This window comes from Nannospalax galili, unplaced genomic scaffold (genome assembly GCF_000622305.1).
Source record: "Nannospalax galili isolate Female #2095 unplaced genomic scaffold, S.galili_v1.0 scaffold405, whole genome shotgun sequence".
Classification (NCBI taxonomy): domain Eukaryota; kingdom Metazoa; phylum Chordata; class Mammalia; order Rodentia; family Spalacidae; genus Nannospalax; species Nannospalax galili.
The window spans coordinates 832,777-839,267 of record NW_008354532.1 but is presented as its reverse complement, the minus strand read 5'-3'; the positions used below and the strand labels follow the sequence as shown (position 1 = coordinate 839,267).

The 6,491-nt window shown below is 43.1% G+C and overlaps 1 pseudogene; it reads right to left on the bottom strand.

Annotated features, from left to right (window-relative positions):
* The window catches only part of LOC103748990, a 10,992-nt pseudogene extending 8,485 nt beyond the window's left edge, over nucleotides 1-2,507 (bottom strand).
* Nucleotides 2,508-6,491: the final 3,984 nt, after the last annotated feature.

Here is a 6,491-nt window from a genome sequence, read left to right as displayed (position 1 = left end):
AGGCTGGCCTTGAACTCACAGAGATCCGCCTGACTCTGCCTCCCAAGTGCTAGGATTAAAGGCATGCACCACCATGCCCGGCCTTCTTCATCTTTTTTTATTTAGAAAATGCTAACCCTCATTCATGAGGGCTCTGGCCCCACAACCTAATCAACTTCCCAAAACTGTACCTCCAAATACTATCAACCTGGGGGTAAGATTTTCACACTAGGAATTTTGGGAGAGACATTAACTATTCAGACTACAGCAGTGATGAAATAACATCGCTAAAGTTAGGGCTCTATCTTGCAAGATGTGGTATATGCTTTGAGTCAGAGATTATTATATACAGCCATCTCCTCCATAGCAAGAACATACAGGTCTAGAAGTCAAGGGGAATGAGTGAGAGTGAATCCTCTCATTATTGTACCAAACAGTTGTCCACTCAGAAACAGTCCACTCATAACATTTTTCCTCTTGTCTTCAATGTGTGACCTGTTATGAGACTGAGATAGGAAAGTGGAGTGTACATGTCTTAGGCTATGTGACTAGTCACTTATTGTCTAGGTAGGGGAGTGGGGCTTGGCTAAGGCTGCTTTCCACGAGCAGGTGGCAGGGGCCTATGTGTGTCTCTATCTTCTCACAGCCCTCTCTGCCTAGGGCCTGGGTTCTCTAAGAGGTAAGAGTTGGATTCTAGAGAGCTTGGATCCTGGATGGCCTGGCATTCTTTTCTTCTTTGAAATTAAAGCAATGAAGTGCTTCATAGATGGACAGGCCACAAGCAAAACTAAAATAATAAAAATAGACACTGAAGTGACTGGTCTCAAATTGGCAAAGATCTCAGAGACCCTAGGGTGCCACCATCCCATCAGTACAAGCAGGGCTACATCTGGAACGCAGGTATTTCCTGGGATATCACTTCCTACTTCAATGCCCAATCATATATATTAATAAAAACTATATCAAAGAATCAGAAAGGAATTGGAGACTTGGATACCTCTGACTTAAGTTCAGGTCACTTTATGAGAACAGCTGACCAGCTGAGTTTCTGGCCAAGGGCAAAGGAAATATGAGGTAGGTTGTGGAAGAGGGAACTGGTAAGTGTCAGCTCTAAACTCTGGGGTCGGGACCAGTGACAAGACAAGGGTTATGGTAGTTTTACATTTTTCTATTCATTATAGGTGGATGATTCATAAATATTAATCATTATCTTATTTTATGCCCTTTATAATTTTATTAACAAGTTGTTGGAAGGTGGCTTTGCAAGTTAGACTTCAGGTAATGGAATGTTTAGAAGAACCCTGACTGAAACTAAAACTATTAGTAGCCAGGCATGGCGGGGAATGCCTGGAACTTCAGCACTTGGGAGGTAGAGGCAGAAGGATCAGGAGGCCTTCAAGGCCAGCATGGGCTACATGAAACCATGTCTCAAATCAAAAGCAAAAAAGAAACAGCCAGTGTCAAGCGCGCACGTGCGCGCGCGCGCACACACACACACACACACACACACACACACACACACACTTTTTGTTATTGTTATTTTTGAGTCAGGGTCTCCCTGTAGTGCAGCTGGCCTGGAACTCAAAGAGGACCTGCCTGCCTCTACCTCCCAAGTGCTGGGATTGAAGGCATGTGCCACCTGCCTCACCCAAATAAGCTATTTTATTGAACTAGGCACTTTAATTTTATTGGACTAAAATAACTTGCATTAGTAACACTTTTCTACAAATTACAGAGGTGTAAAAGAGCCACTCCCCCCTCAAAAAAACCTAATGAAAGGAAAAATTCACCAAAAAGGGGGCTCAAGACAGAATATCTGGTCTCTATACACACAGAGCATGGATGATTGTTGACAGTATAGTGCTGGGTGGAAAGAAGTGGGGGAGGAGCGTTCCAGGTGATCGTTTATTGCTTCTCAGCTCCATTTTCCTTCGTCCTGCTTTGAGCGGCCAGTCTGTATCTGGACCCTGAGAACGAGTCTCATTTGCCAGCTCAATGCAATGTTAAGCCTCATCAGCAGAGGGCACTAGAGGGACACTGCAAGGCATAGCAAAGGCAGCTCTTCTCGCCCCAGTCTGCTTGTTCAGGTGGTGTCTCCTCTAGCAAAAAATACAATTTGCAACAAAAATTCGCCACTGACCCAGGAGAAAGACTTCTCAGCTCTCCAACTCACGCCTAGGCTTGTACTTCACCCATGAACTGCAGGGGAAGGGACTATCTCTGCTATTTAGTAGGCTGCAGCCTCCCCCTCTCTTCTAAGTCTCCTGTGGGCATGCTCCCTGAACCTTAAACTTTGCATTACATTTCCCCTGTTAAATTATCAGTACGGTTCCTGTCTCCTGTTACCACCATAACTGATCTTATTTTCCCCCATCTCCTTCTTTCTCCTCCTCCTCTTCCTCCCCTTCTCCTACATACAGTGTCTCATTACGGGAACAAAATGGTCGACGCCGCTGGTTTAAAGCACTTGGGTATTGCTCACCTCCGCATTTAGGAGACTTCAGTTGGTCAAGCAAACAACTGTACATGCCCGCCTCTACCTCAGTGTCATTTTCTCATCTACTTAGACCATTCAGGTGTTCCTGGGATATAGCATGTGAGGGTCTGTGAGTCCCGGGGGTTTCTCTTGTTTGTGTTTAAATAAAATCATAGGAGAAAATTGTCAAAAAAACACCCCAGGAAATGCACATGAGAATCAGCTTAAAGGAACAATCATTGTATTAAAACCAGAATTGTTTCTTCAATTCTGGTTTGTTTTTGTTTTGTTTTGTTTTTTTCTTCTTTTTAAAATCACTGATGTCAGAGACTTGCTTTACCTTAGAAGAAATGTAATCAGAAATGTGTGTGTCTAAATTGTCAGGATTAAGAAAGCTAGGCTGCTGACATGGTGATGCATGCCTTTGATCCTAGCACTCGGAAGGCAAAGGCAGGCCAACCTGGGCTACACAGGAAGCTCCAGGTCATCCAGGGTTATACAGTGAGACCCTGTCTCAAAATTTATAAAAAGAAAAGAAAAGAAAGTCAGGTCTGGGGCTAGAGAGATGGCTCAGTGTTTAAGAACACTGGTTGTTCTTGCAGAAGACCCGGGTTTGAATCCCAGCACCCACATGGCAGCTAACAACTGTCTGTAACTCCAGTCCCAGGGGATCCGACAGCCTCTTCTGTCCTCCATGGGCATTGCCCAACACGGGTGCACTTACCTACACGCAGGAAATACACACATACACATAAAATAAAAATAATGAATAAAATATTAAAAATAAAAGTCAGGTCTGGTTATGGGTGTACTGCCTGTAACCTCAGCTACTAGAGAGGCTAAGGCAGAAGGATTGCTTGAGCCTAGGAGTTCAAAGCCAGCCTGGGCATAACAGTGGAACACTGTCTCAAAAATAAAAAAGAAAGTATTAGAATTTCCACTGAATATACTAAAAAATATATAATTGAAGAACTCAGGCCCTCAGGCTTGGTGGTAAGCTTCTTTATGATTGTCGTAATAAAGAAGATAGGAGGGTTGGGTATGGTGGCACGTACCTGTAGTCCTAGCACTTGGGGGACAGAGGTAAGAGGAGTGCTGCATGTTTGAGGCCAACCTGGGCTACTTAATGAGTTCTGGACCACCAGGGCTATATAGTAAGACTATGTTTCAAAAACAAAACAAAAAAAAACAAATAAGGCAAGTTGAAGGAAACTGTTGCTAACGAAGTTAAAAACCTGCAGCTTTATTAAGTTATTTTTGAGGGTTTTTTGTTGCTTGTTTGTTCTAATCTTTTTTAACTTGTTTTGTTTTTCCAGATAGGGCTTCAATTTATAGCCCAGGCTGGCCTCAGGCTCCCAGTTCTTTTTTTTATTTATTTTTATTTTTTTTAACATTTATGTATTTATTTGAAGGGGAGGTAGTATGTGGAATAGGTCCTGCCTGTGGAGGTCAGAGTTCAGAGGGCAACTTTCAGGAGCCCCCCTTCCACCTTGTAGGTCCCAGGGAAAGAACTCATGTTCTCAGGCTTGGTGGTAAGCATCTTAACCTGAAGAGCCATCTTGCCAGCCCTTAAACTCCCAATCTTCCTGCTTTAGCTTTCCAAGTGCTAGGGTTACAGGCATTCAACACCACACCTGGCTTTATGTAATTTCTTTTGGTTATGTCATAACTTAAAAAAGAAATGGGGCTAAGGATGTGACCCAATGGTAGAGTACTTGCCTAACATGCACAAGACCCTAGTTTAGTCCTCAGCACCTCAAAAAATTTTTAAATAAGTAAGGGCTGGAGAGATGGCTCAGTGGTTAAGAGCACTGACTGCTCTTGCATAGGACTCAGGTTTGGTTCCCAGCACCCACATGGTAGCTAACAACCATCCATAACTCCAGTTCTAGGGAATCTGACACCTTCTTCTGACCTCCGTAGACACTGCACAACATGGGTGCACTTACATACATGCAGGCAATACACTCAATACACATAAAATAAAAATAATAAATAAAATTTTAAACACACACACACACAAATACACTGCTGCTTATCAAAACTTTCAAATAATAATAAAGTAAATTTAAAATTTTTTTCTATTAAGGCAAAAAATATTTGTTATTTTATTTTACTTTTTGTGTGTGCAGTGGGGGGCACTTGAATACCATGGTACAAATATGGAGGTTACAGGATAACTGGGGGGGGGGCTCTTGCCTTCCAGAATGTTAAGACAGGGTCACTCTTGTTTCTGCTGCTCCCTGTAGCACCAGCTGGCCTTGTACTTGCTATGTAGACCAGGCTGGCCTCAGTCTCACAGAGATCCACCTGTCTCTGCCTCCCAAGTGTTGAGATTAAACACATGAGCCACCACACCTGGCTGACATCTGGCTTTTTAAAGTGGGTTCTGGGAATCCAGCTCAAACTCAGGCTTGTGCAGGGGTAATACTTTTACCCACTGAGCCATCCACCTGGCCAAAAAATAACAACAACAACAAACAAATGAACAAACAGAAAACCCAAAACACTCACTAGTATGGCTATTTTGTTTCTCTAAGTAGCCAAGAGTGACCTTGAACTTTTGATTTTCATGTCTCCATTTCCAGAGTGCTAGGATTACAGGTGTGTGCCACCAAACACATTTTATTCAGTCCTGGGGATGTGGATGGAGCCCCAAACTTTGTATATGCTAGGCAAGCACTCTATCAGCTGAGCCACATTCCCAGGCTTTTTTTTTTTTTTTTTTCTGGTGTTGATGGCCTGCTCTAACTGAGCTGCATTCCCAGTCCCAGCTTTTTCTTTATTATGAAAAAATTATTTTTATTTAAGCACTTTAAGTACTTTTAAAAAGATTTATTGGGGCTGGAGAGATGACTCAGCAGTTAAGAGCACTGCCTGTTCTTGCAGAGGACCCAGGTTCAAATCCCAGCACCCACATGGCAGCTAACAACCATCTGTCTGTAACTACAGTTCCAGGCAATAAGACAACCTCTTCTGACCTCCTTGAGCATTGCATGACACAGGTGCAGTTGCATACATGCCAGCAATACACTCACACACATAAAATAAAAAAATAGGGGCTGGAGAGATGGCTCAGGGGTTAAGAGCACTAGCTGCCCTTGCAGAAGACCCAAATTCGATTCCCAGCACCCACATAGTGGCTAACGACCATCCCTAACTTCAGTTTCGGGAGAATCCAACACCTTCTTCTAACCTCCTTGGACATTGCATAACACAGGCGTACTTACACACATGCAGGCAATACACTCATACACATAAAACAAGAGTAATAAAAAAATAATTTTTTGGTTTTTTTTTTAGTCAGGGTCTCCCTGCCAAAAATAAAATATTTTTAAAAATAAAATGATTTGTTCTTATTATTTTATTTTATGTGTATGAATGTTGTGCCTGAATGTAAGTGCCCCAATGTCATGCAATGCCAGCTTAGGCCAGAAGAGGAGGTCAGATCCCCTGGAAATGGAGTTATGTATGATTGTGAGTCACCATGTGGGTGCTGAGAAGCGAACCCAGATCCCCTGCAAGAGCTGCCATACTCAACCACTGAGCCATCTCTTCAGCCCTATTTTAGTATTTTAAAATTATATGTATACGCAGGTGCCTGCAGAGGCCAGAAGAGGGCATCAGATCCCTGGAGCTGGGGTTACCAGTGGTTGTCAGTCACTTGACGTGGGAACTGGGAACTGAACTCAGGTCCTCTAAAGAAGAGCAAGCGCTCTTAACCATTGAGCCATCCCTCCAGTCCTGGTTCAAGTGTTTCAAACTGCCTGTTACCGCTGGGGAAACAAATGGGCAGATAAGTGACTGAAACTGCTCATTCACCAGCTGTGCCTGCCATCCCACCGCAATGTCCTGTGAACTAGAGTTCTGTTTTTGTCATTGGTGTGTTCTAGTGTCTGGCACATTGCCTTCAAAATATTCATATAAGTAGAACGAGCTGCTCTCTGAACCAAAGCTGCGTCATTTTCAACGCCAAAGGCAAGAAGATACAATTACTGAACTTCCAATGTCAACATCATTTTTCTTCTTTTACAAT